Source organism: Passer montanus, unplaced genomic scaffold (assembly GCF_014805655.1).
Source record: "Passer montanus isolate IOZ18808 unplaced genomic scaffold, ASM1480565v1 scaffold69, whole genome shotgun sequence".
Taxonomy (NCBI): Eukaryota; Metazoa; Chordata; class Aves; order Passeriformes; family Passeridae; genus Passer; species Passer montanus.
Window position 1 is genome coordinate 6,753,555 of NW_024372036.1, and position 14,321 is coordinate 6,767,875.

The 14,321-nt window shown below is 41.4% G+C and overlaps 1 protein-coding gene across 1 annotated transcript in view; it reads right to left on the reverse strand.

Moving 5' to 3' along the window:
- The window catches only part of PRRG1 (proline rich and Gla domain 1), a 30,173-nt gene extending 29,290 nt beyond the window's left edge, over nt 1–883 (reverse strand). Inside the window, exon 1 of the mRNA XM_039729449.1 lies at nt 786–883. The gene's annotated coding sequence lies outside the window, so the exon portion shown is untranslated. The remainder of the gene's footprint in view (nt 1–785) is intronic.
- Between the last annotated feature and the right edge of the window lie 13,438 nt (nt 884–14,321).

Consider the following 14,321-nt stretch of genomic DNA (forward strand, 5'->3'; position numbering starts at 1 on the left):
ATTCCTCTCTGTTTTGTTCCCAACAATCCCAATCACCGCCAGCTCTCTCACTCCTCAACCAATGCAACGCTGAATCCCAGCTTCAACTGCGGTAGCAGTGAGCCTCCCTCTGCCCCTCCTGTTTCCTGTGGATGTGGATGAATTGTTCCCTTGCCAGCACCAGGCCTGGGAAAAGTCCCCCCGAGCCCGGGAGGGTCGGGCTCCTTCCCAAGCACACCTTCCCAGCCCAGCAGGCACGGCCCGAGCCGCTCCGCCTGGCCCGGCCACCGCAGCTCCGGCACGGACGGGGCCGCTGGGAGAGCCCGCCGACCGCGGAAAAAGTTCTGACAGGAACACGAGAGCCCCGCACGGCTGCGGGTTTGTACAGGGGGATGGTGTTTTTTAAAACTTCGGGAGAAAAACGTATCAGCTGCCTGTTTTGGAGAGAGAGTCGCTAAGCTCTTCCAAAAGATTAATCCCGCAGGATTCTTCCTTTGTTCAATACACGCCACACATTTTCTCACGCGGCTTAACTGGGAATGGCACAAACGCTTGGAGAGGACTTTACCGGGAGCCTGCCGGCCGCCGCAGGGCGGCGAGGGCAGCGGGGCGCGTTCCGCCCTCACTCCCCTCAGGGGTGCCCGTGCGGGACCCCCGCCCCGGGCGCTCCCTGCGGGCACCGCTCCCGCCGTCCCCGCGCCGGGCAGCCCCTTCCCGCCGGCGGCCCCCGCCCGCACCCCGCGCTCTCCGCCCCAGCCCGCTCCTCACCCGCGCTGCCCGCACTCTCTGCCCCAGCCCGCACTCACCGCCGCCCGGGAGCGGAGCAGGGCCAGCGCTGCCGCCCCGCGCTGCCCCAACGCCCGCTGCGCGCTCGGCGGAGCAGGCGGTGCCTCCGCGCATGCGCCCGGCAGCCCGAGGGCGGCTGTGAGGCGGGGAGAGACTGGGGGCGACCCGGCGCGCCCGCCCGTGCCCCGCTGCTCATTGCCCCGCTGTCCCTGTCCGGAGCTGGCCCGGATCAGGGGCCTCGCAGGGTGGCCATCGGCCATCCTGTCAGTCGCCCCCCGGTCCAGAGCTCCCCGCGGTAGCAGCCCTGGGCTCAGCACTCCCCGGGGATCAGGACCGCGGGTGCGGCCTCACCGAGCCTCTCCGCCTAGGTGTTTCCAGTCTTAAAGTTTGTATCCCGGAATTACAGAATCAATTGGGTCGGAAAAGACCTCAGAGATCATCGAGTCCAAGCTGTGACTGAACACGACCGTGTCAACCAGACTGTGGCCACGTCCAGTCTTTAACACCTCCAGGGATGGTGACTTCGCCATCTCCCTGGGCAGCGTGTTCCAATATTTAATCACCATTTCTGTGGCGAAATTCCTCACAGTATCCAACCTGTATAGATAAACACAGTCTTTTACAGAAAACACAGACAGACTGACACACACTCACACTGGTGATTTTGGTCTTTGATGGAGAACCAAAAATGATGCCACAAGTAATGATTTTCCCCTTGTATGCCCCTCAAGGGTGGCTGCACGGAGCTGTGGGTTTCATTGCCCAGAGTTCTGAGATTTTGAGTGCTCTTAGACCTCACCCCCTAGAAAATGCATTTTAGGAACCCTAAAATGTCATGTTCCACATTAAAAAGTAAAGACTGGTTGGCTTTTTACACTGTCCAGAATTAATCTGAAACCAGAGAGTTTGATAGCTTAGTTTTGTTTGTGGCTGGTACCTTAATTTTCACCTCTATGACTTTTAATGGATGTGTATGGAAAGAAGATGAAACTCCTCAGAAAATTCACAGCAAATTAATAATCCCTACCTGACTTCAAAGGTGCTGTTGTCAGTGGTGCTGTGGCCTGATTATAAATGACTTAGGAACAATCCACAAAAAAATAACAGCTTGGCTTGCCAGAAGAGAGATTGAGGTCTAAATGGTGTGGAGCATAAAATACCATTTATTCTGTGAAAATGGAATTGAAGTTCCCTATAAATATGCAGTGGGCTTTTTTTTTTTTTTAATTTACATTGCTGCTGTCTTCAGATCCAATGAATATTAAGAATATGAATATGAATTTTTGTGGCTCAATTTTTTGGTGGGTTTCTATGCTGTATACCAGATCTTTTAAACTTTATGTTATATTAAGAGACAACTGACAATGAGCAGAAAACGAAAGAGGTAGCACTACAGTCACAGAGAAGTTGAGGGAATGGAAAAATGAGACACAGTTTGCAATAGTTCAGGCCATGTCTCAGCTTCCTTAATGAATCTTGACCTATAATAAAAGTTAATGATTCCATATATGTCAGCTGAGAACTGATGCTGAGACCATCAGGTTTTAAACAAAAGAAATTACATTAATGTGTCTGACAGTTGTTTGACAGAATTATCTAGAAACTTCAATGCCTTGAATCAATGGGAGATAAAATACTTCTGCTCTTTGAAAGTCTGTTGAGGCCCTGACAACAAATGGTCATGGAGAGAGGCACACACCAGCAGGGGCTGAGTTTCCAAGAGAATTGAATTAAGATCTGCTTCTCTTTGGAAGGCAGGGAGTTTTCCTGTAATAATTTACGAATACTTGCTACAGGTTGTTTGCATATGCAGTATTCAACCATATCTGTTTAACTTAATGGCAGGTGGTTGGGAAATAACCAGGAAAAGCCGTAGATGAAAAATTTCTTTATAAGGGTCAGGAGACAATATTTAACTTAATAATTATGCAGCACTTTCTTCCTAGATTCCAGGTGCATTGCACAGTTTGTTTGTGAAGGCTTAGGGCCAAAAGCTCAAAAGGGCAATGAAAATGTTAGAAAACACTGGGAACAGAGGACAAGAAATGCCACAGCTATATTGGAAGAGAGAAAACTGGCATTGAGCCCGCTGAAAGGAGTGGAGGCATAAAAACAGACCAATACTTGAATAGAACTCATTGGGGAACCTTACTGTTGCCAGTTTTTAAAGATATAGTTTAATAAAATTTAAACTATTTGTCCAAGGTGGAATTTCTGAACAGAGAGAAGCCCATTAGTATGGATAATAGTTTTTCTGTGTTAGTATTTCCCTTGGATTTTTGAAAATGAGTTTAAATCCCAACTCTTCTACTTTGCATATATGGGAGGAACGTTTGAGTCCCACTTCTTGGAGATGTTACTCCACATAAAGACTTCAACATCCATGAGAACAGCAGTAGCAAACCCACTGGAAGGCTCTAACCTCCTGTTGCTGAGGGTACACTCCAAGGCTTTGTCTATAACATTAATGAAGATGTCAAATAACACTGGCCCCAAAACTGACCCTGAGGAACACCACTGATGTCATTGGGACTCTGAGCCACTGATCACTGTTCTCTGGGTGTGACCATCCAACCACTTCCTTATCCACCAGTCCACTCTTCAAATCCATCTCGCTCCAATTTAGAGAGTTTGAATGACTCTCAGTTTTCACATCTTAAACCTCATTTATCCTCCAGATTCTGTCATGGTGCAGAAATAATTTTAATACAATTAATATTAAAATGTAATTTTTAGGTCAAATCTGCTTTCATCTCTAGGAGTAAACAGTCATTTGATTTTGAAAAGATTGTCATAGACAGTTACACATTTGCTTCTAACTCCTGGGTACTTTCAGGGGGTCCACTCCTAAAACATGAAGAAATAAATACAAAAGTGAGGATTCAGCCAGACTTTTCTGGGGTGAAAAAATTATCTTTATAATGCAGCCCAGGAGAAGGAGTGGGAGAAACAAGGTTTTTGGCTGAAGAGAGATGAAAGTTCAAAAGCTATTGCAGTAAAATAACTGACAAGACTTAAAAAATGGAAGGAAGCAGAATTGTGTCCCAGCACAATAGCTGGGATACTCTACTGTTTTCTAGAAAAATATATTGTTATAAATACCCTAAATTTAGGCACAGAGTACCCGTATAAAGGAAGTGTGCCTTACAAAGTCTCCTTATTTTATGTGTGAGCAATATAAGAGTAAAGATACTTACAGAACTTGCTTGAAATGGGCAAACAGGGAAATTAATATAAATTGTGATTTACTGCCAAGGATTATTATGAGTGCTGCTTTTCAAACTCACATATGAGTTTTCCTGTTTATGCAGTGTATTATGTTTGCACAGCTAATATGTACCATGCACTAGACCATTTCTCAGGATATCACACTTTTCACAAGAATGTAACTGGTTTATTGTTTCTTTTCCATCAAACAAAGCAAACAAATACTAAGCCAAGAGGCTTCTAAAGTGCCATGTCACGGGCAGATACAATGTCCTCACTACTTGGTGTTTCCTGCTCTGGGACTTTTTCTCTTCTGACAAATAAAAAACTTCAGCACTGAAGGGGTTAGTCTGATGACGAGAAAAGAACACAGATTTTCTGTCCTCCTTTTATCCCTTCATTCTGCCATCCAGTTTTGAAACTTCTGGTGTTTCAATGCAAGAATGCAGGACACAAAGAATCAATGACCACTGTGGGGAACTGCACAATATTTTCCAGTCTATTCACTCCCCGCCTCCAGTCCCTCTGCCCTGGGATCTGGACTGGAGCAGTATCCTCTCAGCCACATAGGGCTAAACCAGCTGGGTTTTAGAGCTCATTAAAGGTCCCTTTTAGCCAGGGGGGAGTGGGTCCCTGTGAGTGATGTTCTCTATGTCCCATTATGACCCCGATGGGGCAGTTGGTCCCTGGTGAGTGATGTTCTCTGTGTCTCATCATGACCCCGATGCTGCTGCTGCACCCAGCAGCTCCTGCTGCACTCTGGGAACTTAACACCACACACACAAACTCTACACTCTTGGGCTGTTTTCAAGTGCATTTAAGTATCACTGTGTAATACATTAACTCTATTCAAATATTTTGGATTTTTTAATAATCCTTCATTATTCCAGCAAAGCAACATAGGAATGTTTAGTTTTCTGAATGACTGCTCACATCTAAATGGCTTTGTTCTTTCAAAAGTTAATTTATGATTCACTGCACTTCCTCCCCAAACATTGACAGGATTTGATGTGTGTTCCAGTTGTTTTGTGAATTGCTCAGAAGGCACCATTTTGCATCTGTGAAGGTGTTCACATGAATCACTGTAGATCACACAAGTGTGCAATTGATCTGAGCCAAATATTATAAAGTAATTGCAAACTTATTTCTGTTCTGTAACATTGATATGAAGAACAGGCTGCATATAAGTCCTATACCATTGTTTTTATAATGCATATTTTAGTTTGATTGCTAACCTCCATATGGCACCTGGGAAACTGCCATGATTCTTTTTCTGATCCTGATTAATCCTGTATCTCATAATTTCTTCTGTGTTGGAAAAAAAAACAGGAAAAAGAAAAGCAAATAAATAGAAATATTTAAGAACAAGCTAGGTCTTTCAGCTGTACAGTTCTTCCCTACAGATTAGCAACCACAAACCCCCAGTATGACATGAACCTGCAAGTTATTTAATACAGTTGTAGACCTTAGAACTGAAGATTCTGTACCCAGATCCTGGCTGGGGCAACAAAATAAGCAACTTCCTAATCAGGACTTGCAAGTAGCTTTCTTTCTCACTGAATAAAAATGTTAAAATATTCAGAATATTCTTAACATGTAGAAGAAAAACAAATAGCTGATGAAATAATACCAGCCTTAAAAGATAATCTGAAAAGTATTAGTCAAATCCCAGTTCCCATGATATTTGTGGAAATAAGTGATTTGTATTCACTGCTGAACTCTGCCCTGTGACTTTGAAATGTATTTCCATACTTTAAGAGAAGAAGAGTAGGAAATAGGTGAGTGACTTTTTATTTTATAACACTGTGCAAAGCTTTTGAAAGCCCATTTGGTATAAAAAATAAATAAGCAACTACATTTAATAGGGCTGTTCTAGCAATCTCCACATCCCTGTAACATCACAAGCAACTCAGATTTCCTTTCTGTGGTTTGTAGTGTCTTTCCAGAACATCTCAACAAAATAGAACCCTTATTACATTTTTTTTTCTTAAAGTCTGTTCTACTGTTGACAATATAAAGCTGATACACACATTTAGTGACAAGGCACGCATATACAAAAAGAACAAGTATCCCAAATATAAAAGGCAATAAAATGTGACTGGAAATTTATTTATTTGGTTTATTACTGCATGCTGTGAGAATTGAACAAATGATCTTATAAGAGCACAAATGATCTTATAAGATGCAGACCTTTGTGCTTTCTGATTGTAAATAAAATTCTAAAGAGAAGGACATTAATTCTGTATGGTCCTTAAGTACAAATCTTGAATTTCCTCACAACACAATGGAGACAAACCCCTCTGTTGTGCTATAATTCTGTTAACTGAGAGATGTGATTAAAAGGCCCTAATTCTTTTCTAGTCAGAATAGGTATCTTGGGTGAGTGACGGACCAGACGGGTGTCCTGCACCTCAGAGGGACCTTGGCAGGCTGGAGGGAAGGGTCAGCAGAAGTTCCATGGAGCTGAACAATGGGAAGTTACAATTCCTGCCCCTGGGGAGGAATCACCCTGTACAACTGACCTCCTGGAAAGCATCTTGGCAGGAAAGCAGCTGGGAGTCCTGGTGAATACCAGGCTGACCATGCCGTGTGCCCTCGTGGTAAAACATCCTGGTCTGTGTCAGGCAGTATCCACAGCAGCTGGTGGAGGGTGATCCTTCCCTCTGCTGAGCCCTGGTGAGACACAGCTGAAGAAGGGCCATGGAGACAACTGAGGGCCTGGAGAGGCTGGGAGTGCTGGGACCACTCAGCCTGGAGAAGAGAACGCTCAGGAGGATCTTATCCATGGGTATAAATATCTGATGGGGTGTTTTTCCTCTAGAGGACAAAGCCAGACTTATGTCAAATGTGCCTGGGAATAGGACAAAAGGCAAAGGTGCAAACTGAAATACAGGATATTTCATTTATTTATTTTTTTAATGAGGGTCAAACAGTGGAACAGGCTGCTCAGAGAAACTCTGGAGGCTGAATCCTTGAGATATTAAAAATCTATTGATTTTTGACCAGCCTGCTCTGAGCAGAGTTTTGGATTGGAAGATCTCCAGCATCACCTCCCTGCATCAGCTGGTTTGTGCCTCTTTCTCCAGACCACCTCCATGCAAATGTGAGTTTTGCAAGGGTTAGCACAATAGCAGTGGCTGGGCCAGGTCCTGTGTTTTGAACCAAGTTGGATGACACGAGTTAGAAACATGTTAGGGAGTGAGAGGCTTCCCATGGACTGCACCCAGGCCTGCATGGAATCACAAGGATTGAGTTTCTGTGCCAGCATCAGTGATGTAAACATTCACCTTTGGCTTATCCTACTTAGCATTGCAAAGAGTAAGTGACTTTCATGTGTTCTTTCTCTGCTTTGAAATGTCTTAACTATTGTTTCTGGATAGCCAGGGGGATTTATAGGCTGACCCTGGGGGATTATTGCAGTTTCAGTATAGCTTGTTTCTACATAGCCAACAGCATATTAGCAAATAACTGATGCGTGGTCAGGAGCAGGATGAAAGGTAGTTTAACCTTCTAGCTAAAGATGCACCCTTCTCACCCTCTTTTAACTTTGCAATATCCAGCAACCCTGAGAAAGGTCATTTTTTTCATGACCACACTAGGATCAAATGGTCAGTGCTACAAGTTGTTCTGATAAGCATTCCACAGCTTGCATCTCCACAATTAATTTGGAAAACTGGTCAGAAGCCACCTTAACAAAATCATGAGATCTTAAAGAAAAGAAAAAATAGTACAGAAATAGGAAACTCTGTCAGATGAGTGAAGATGAGTAAGAAAAAATGGCGTGTGTGAGGGATCTAACCATAAGTTATAGAGCAGCAACATGCAGAGTGCAAACAACAAAAAATGTAACCATGTTAATGATTAGAGGAAGATCTGGGAGTGGTTTCTCTAGTATTTAGGAACAAATGAAAAGTAGTATATTGGGCAATTTACATACATATATTTTATATGTGAACTCAAACTACTTTCCAGGGATAGATAGCATTCAGAAGCCCTGAATTACACAGACTGTTTGGATATTTTTTCAATCAATAATGCCTATTGTGCACCACAATATAAGAAAGATAGAAAGATATTAGAAATCATCTAAAGGAAGGCAATAAGGATGGTGAAGGACCTTGCAGACAAGTTGTACAAGGAGTGGCTGAGGGCCCTTGGTCTGTTCAGCCTGGAGAAGAGGAGACTGAGGGGAGACTTCCCCATGAAGGGCAGAGGAGGGGCAGGCACTGATCTCTGCTCTGTGGTGACAGTGACAGGACCCGAGGGAATGGTCTGAAGTTGTGTCAGGGGAGGTTTAGGTTGGGTATCAGGAAAGGTTCTTTACCCAGAGGGTGGCTGGGCACCAGAACGAGCTCTTCAGAGTGGTCACAGCACCCTGACAGAGCCCAAGGGCTGTTTGGACACACTCTCAGACACATGGTGTGACTCTTGGGGCTGTTCTGTGCAGGGCCAGGAGTTGGACTTGATTGTACTTGTGGGTTCCTTCCAACTCAGGATATTTTATGATTCTGTGAGGTATCCCTGATAGGACTGCTTACCTGTTAGAAGAAAGGGCTCCCCAGAGTGATCGGAGACAACCCCAGCACTCTCTTTAATGCCACTGCATTGTGTAATGAGATGTTCAGAGCAGGATGGGGAAAAACCAGATCTGTTATAAAGCCATGTAATTTTTTGTCTTTAGCTGTTGTTTTGTGCAGTCCCAATGAATTAGATACTCAATAAACTTTATGGACAGCTTCTGCTTCTGTTTTCTCTTTGGAGGCTCTGAGATTTCCTGTACAGCTTCCTGCCAAGAAACGGACTTAGTGGACCTGGAGCAATTCCTCTGGTGGCATTCAAAAGGAGCAGCTGCATTTTCCCAACCCTTTGCTGTTACAGATCCTTCCCCCAGTGCAGCTTTGTTGGTTTACTGTAGCACTTTTCTTGTCTGTTGTGGTGCCAAGGGAAACAAGTTTTTATAAACATTCAGTGGCAATTTTGTCCAAACACATTTTATTTTGCTTTCCAGCCCTCCAGCAGTATGTGTGTTGTCAACTGTTACATTTCAGCTGAGGTGGCCCTTGCCAGCTCAGGGCTAGTAAAATACTAAAATTTTTTCATAAAAAGAGAAGTGTTATCATGGTATTCATAGTTAGTGACAGTATTTTATCAAACATATTTGATAAGTTACAACATTTCTTGTTTCTCTGAGGAAAGTTGTTACAAAACTTTTGCTTTCCAGCCCTCCAGCAGTATGTGTGTTGTCAACTGTTACATTTCAGCTGAGGTGGCCCTTGCCAGCTCAGGGCTAGTAAAATACTAAAATTTTTTCATAAAAAGAGAAGTGTTATCATGGTATTCATAGTTAGTGACAGTATTTTATCAAACATATTTGATAACTGACAACATTTATTGTTTCTCCGAGGAAAATTGTCACAAAACTTTGTGCCTTTATACATTCAGTTACTTAATAGTTAATAACTAAGAATTCACTACATCAAAAAGAAGATCATATTGTATCCTAATTTTTGCTAACAGAACGCTCAGAATATGTCCTTGAAATCTGATTTGAAATAGTGAGTGAACAATAAAGTGTATATTGTGCCTTTATACATTCAGTTACTTAATAGTTAATAACTAAGAAGATTTTACCGAATTCACTACATCAAAAAGATCATATTTTATCCTAATTTTTCCTAATAGAACACTCAAAATATGTCCTTGAAATCTGATTTGAAATACTGAGTGAACAATAAAGTGTATAGCAGCTTTCATATTTAGAATTTGTTTTGAAAGTCTGAAGGCAGGCCAAGTAAGCAGGCATCTGAATATTTCCATATTTGCCTTTATATCACAGTATGGCCAATTTGTCAGCAATAATGCGATGCAGGGGCACAAATTCATATTTGGCTTGGAAAGAAATGGATTTGCATTGTTGTCTGAAATGGTGTATTTTGTATGTCCATTAAGCCAGCCACAATTGTAAAAAAAAAATTCAATTTCTTGCTTTCATATTCAATTTTCATGTTAAAAATGGTTTGCATTACTATTGTGTTGTGTTGCTTTCCAGCATATGCTGATTATTAAATGAAATATTAAAAATATGCAAATAGGAAGTAATTTATTTGGCTGTTGAATACTAATTCAAAGTCAATGAATTTTTCCTTAGCTTTGGCTCTTTTGAAATTCATAAGAATGTTTGTATTACCTGGTTTAGATTATATAAAACAACTTTGATTTCTTCTGGGAGCTCTTTATGAATTTATATTGTAGCTGCATTTGACTAATGATTTCAGTTCAAGTCATGCAAATCGTGAGTGCTGAAAACTTATCAGATTAAAATTCATATTATTCAAGAAAAAGATTTATTTGTTTCAGACAGCTTCTGAAGTTATTGCAATGGAAGATGTTAACTATATATCTTTCCATTATTTATCCCTATGTTCACTTTGTGCCACACAATATGAATGTGAATATCTACAAAATAATCTGTTTCTTTTCAACTGTCTTTGGGTTTTACACACATACAGACAAATTTTGTGCCACACAATATGAATGTGAATATCTACAAAATAATCTGTTTCTTTTCAACACACATACAGACAAAAATTTGTTGGTTTTAATTAATTTTTGATGTGTACCACCTCAGGATCTCACCCATCCTGGCAAGAGTGAATTTTTAGTGACTCACCTTGTAAAAATTAACTCTGTGCATTGGCATCAACAGACTTAGGAGACATAGAAGTGACAAAGGTTTTGGGAGTATTTTGTCTCCAATAACACAGGAATTACTTAAACTTAGAGGTTAGCTGTGCTACTGACAGAAGGCCCTGAGTTCTTCAAGCACAGAATTGTGGTTTTCTGCACATCACAGCAAACAGAAAATCCTTCTGCATCCCTGGTTTGTCACTTAGAGTTACACCATGGAAACTTCAAAGAAATAAATAATGCTAATCTCTGTCCAGCACTGACTAATGAAATTCATTTCAGCATAAAGATTTCTACACTCCATCAGCCTTCATGGATAGTCTTCTGTGAAACAAAGACAGTGCATTCAGTACAGGATTTAATAAATGGGGAAGAGCTGTTACAAGGGTTTGTTCTCCCTGTTATAATGTCCCTGGCAAATGAAGTCAGGACAAATTTGATTGCAACAAGAAACTCCTAATGAGTTTGCCAAGATGCTATCCCCAGCATGTCTCATTAATGAGGCTGAGAGGCTGTGATTGAGGGTGGTATTATATTTATTCTGCACACATAGAAACATTAAAAACCCTTCAGAAAGATGAAGTTCCTTCCTAGCAGTACTAATGAATGCAAAATGAGGTTTTTTCTTCCCAAAGAAAACAAATTAAGAAACAAACACATGAATGTTTGGTTTAAATCAGCACCATAATTTTTTCCATCCATTTGGCATAGTTTTAATCTTTTATTATTTAAAACCTATTTTTTGTTTCTGTTGAACTGGTGGTCTGATAAAACACCTTATTCAAATCAACAAAATTTTCCAGTGGAGACCAATGAGATTGTGGCATCACTGGAGTAGGGACTGGCACCTTGGGATTGGGCTGGAATGGGACTTCTGAGCCATGGGTGGGGTTGAGGAGGGCCCTGAGGGTGCTGGGCAGGGCCAGTAAGGCTTTTGAATGTGCTCAGGGCTTTTATTAATAGGTTTGGGGTTTCCTTTGATGGTCAGTAGGCATCTTTTCACAGTTGTGTTAGCTGGGTGGAACACAGTCCAAGGTTTCATCATGCTTTTTACATGAGAATAAGTGACTTTTTTCCTTACTTGCTTTACACTTTCAGGAAATCAATGGTATGGCAAAACATCTACAGCTTGTAGTGTAGTTGTTTGCAGATAAAGTGTTAGTTGCTCTTTTCTGTATTGCATTAAATATAAAATGGAAGTTAAGCAAAATCTGTGAAGTCACAAAGTTGCTATGAGTGAAGTCTGTCATAAAGTAAGCACATTACAGACCATGCAAGAGGGAGGAAATAACAATAGGTGATGAACTGAGAATTTGGTTTTTCGAGACTCTAATGGATCAGCATTAACAGATGCTGGAAAAGGGATTTTTTTGGACATAGCAGAGCTCCATGAGCTGAGGTAATGCATCACCCAATTCCATTGCAGTTGTAACTAAACAAAGATTAAAAAGGACATGATTAAGACAAAAAAATTACTTTAATGTATTTATAATCTTAAACATTGTGACTGATCACACACAGAAGTCATTAGCAGGTAAATGTCCTCAGCAGTGACAACTACATTACCTACACAAGAGCAGCCAGGGGAACACAACTGAGATCAGTGCCAAGGGCCCAGAAGTCAGGGAAGCAGAAGTGAGTTGGACCCTTTTCCTTGTGTTATAATGTCATAAGATATTTAGTTCCATCATCATCCCATGCAATTAAAAGAATAAGCAAGACTTATTGAAAATGTGTTTCTTGCTTTTTCATAGCTGTTTAGAAGTTAGGCATCTAGTCTAACTGTGGTTTGTAGGTTAACTTTCTAGTCATTGGATGAAAGTAGTTATCCCCAAAGGGTATTAGGAAAGTTAAAATTTCCAGCAGTGTCTTCATACACTGAACTTGCCGTGGTTTTTTTGTTTGGTTGGTTTTTCGTTGTTTTTGTTCTTTGGTTTGGTGGTTTTTTGGGTTTTTTTTGGTAGCCTAGTACTCTTAAGATTTAAATCACTAAAATTAGATGAGGTCAATGCCCTCTGAAGTGCCGAGGAGAGTTTCCTTCACTATGTTGCAGTTCCTGGCTGCACACCAAATCCAGAGGAACAGAAGGTACAAAGTCTTTCTGAAATACAACCTCCCATAGATAGCATAGATGTGTGATTGGGTCAGTCTGAGGAGCTCTACAGCAATTAAGAAATGTTAGGTTCTTTATGGGCTGTAATTAGTTTTTTGATGAGGCTTTACAATTATGTGAAATCTGAGATATCTTTTTGCCCTTACTGGACAGTTGAACAGATTTTCATGAGGTTGCAAAAGACTTCTCTCTGAAAAAAATATTAGCCCACAAATAAAAGTCAAGCTCCTGCTCTAAAATCTCAAGAAAACACAACATCCAATGAAAAGGGTGACAGGACTGTTTTATAACTCAGGCACATCAATGAGAATCCCTCGCTGTATTTTCACATATGTGTGACTAATCAGTGCTGAATTTTTTGCAAATAAATAGCATTATGAAAGCACCAGATATGGGGAAATTTCCTCACGAGCAACTGAATTTTTCGTACTCTTAAGATAAAAACCCCAAAAGTTTTAAGAGGATATATAGCCCAGTCTGTAACAAAATATATTCCAGCTGCATGTAATCTAGTGAATCCCTAAATATGCAAAGCATTATCCCAGTAATAATGGCAGACCTAATTTTCATTATGTCCTAAATATTCAAAGTGTATTGAGAAAGTTTCAGTTTTCCTGTTCTCCAGAGTTTTAAACACCCTTCAGTCTTTTACAGGCAGATGCAAACCCATTTTCATCACACTCCAAGTCAACTGGGAGCTCTGCTGCTGCTTCAGCACGCTGTAGAGCCCAAGCTGATATACCCTCGCAGGGTTTATTAGCTTTGCGGAGCTGCTGCTGGGACATGGCTTGTCTCCACTCTCCCCTGACCATGTCTGCCTGCAGGATCTGTGTAGATGCACCCTTGGGAAAGAAGTTTAAGAAGTGCTGCCTGTCTTGTACTCAGGGGAGGCTGCTGAGATGGTGCTTGTAATGTGAACAGTAAACTTGCTTACAGCTGTGAGATTTCTCTTTGGCAGCTCTGGGGGAGCTGGCTGCAATCAGAAGTGCACACTGTGTGAATTCTGCTGTATTAACTCATTCTAATGGTTTCTATTTTTTTACTGCCAGGCACAGTTATGCACAGTGCACAGAAACCAGTTTATCAGGAAGAGTGAAAACCCATCATGGGACAGCTGTGTCCCTTTAAATCCGGCAAACCAAATAACTTAAAATGGCTTTCAGAGCATGTATTATTTATTATCAGTCATATAGTCTCCCTCAGCTGTTATTCAGATTTGACCTGCACTGCAGAGTTTTGCCAGCAGTTATTTCAGCTGCAAGTGTGAAAATAATGGTGCTCCCTTGCTGATAGAACTATGCTGCAGGAGAGACCATTTGTTGGCTTGATTAATGTTGCAGGCCAAAATAAAACAACGCCTAAGTTGACAGAAACTCCCTTTTGAACGAATTCACACTGCACCTTCACCAGGCTGCTGTGCCAGAGTGGCTGTGCTCAGACTGGGTGTCCACAGGGTTTCTGTATGGGAGTTGAGCTGTCAGAGATAAACTCTTAAAAAAACAGTCAAAATGGAAACTAATGTCAAAGAAGGAATAATGATTTTTGCTCA